A 920-nucleotide genomic window follows, 5' to 3' on the forward strand; every position below is an offset into this window, starting at 1 on the left:
AAAAAAAAAAAAAAAAAAAAAAGATGACCAGTACTGCCCCCAGTGCATTGTACTACTAAAATCTCCACTGGGGGGGCTCTAGCTGCTGTTTTTGGATTATTGGATGCATGTGCCATTTCGATTTCTCACTGCGCTTGCATGCCCCGCATTCCACGCCAACATGTAATGATGCTCACTCACATTATGCATTGTTCATTTGACCTCTAGCAAAACCATTGACCTGGTCAAGAGGCAGATTTGAGACAGTCCTACCTCCTTGTTGATGTCCTCCACAGTAAATTTCCTTTCTTCCTTGACAATCTCCATTGTCTCAGTGATTGGCTTTCTGTGCAGGGAGCAACTGAACCTAGGGAAAAACTCCTTTTGCAGATTAGTTAATACTTTGAAAGGAACTCAGAAGAGACTGAGATGCTAATTAAAGTTTTGGCACTCGCCCCTCACCATATGATGTATGAAGAAGATTCACTTTGCCACATTTCCTTTGCACATATAGGTAGTGGTGTGAGCAATTCCCCATCATCCTCCACGCATGTATCCCCTTCCTTAAACTCACATGCTGGGCTGGGTGAGGTGCCTCATGCCTGTAATCCTAGCACTCAGGGAGGCCAAGGCAGGTGGACTGCTTGAGCTTAGAAGTTTGAGACCAGTCTGAGTAAGAGCGAGACCCCATCTCTACTAAAAATAGAAAAACTAGCTGGGCACCTGTAGTCCCAGCTACTCAGAAGGCTGAAGCAAGAGGATTGTTTAAGTCCAGTAGTTTGAGGTTGCTGTGAGCTATGGCTCCACAGCACTCTACCCAGAGCAGCAAAGTGAGATTCTGTCTCAAAAAAACAGGAAAAAATGGCTCGGTGCCTGTGGCTCAAGCTGCCAAGGCGCCTGCCACGTACACCTGAGCTGGTGGGTTCGAATCCAGTCCAGCC

The sequence above is a fragment of the Otolemur garnettii genome, unplaced genomic scaffold (genome assembly GCF_000181295.1).
Source record: "Otolemur garnettii isolate 467f Iridium unplaced genomic scaffold, OtoGar3 scaffold00261, whole genome shotgun sequence".
NCBI lineage: Eukaryota > Metazoa > Chordata > Mammalia > Primates > Galagidae > Otolemur > Otolemur garnettii.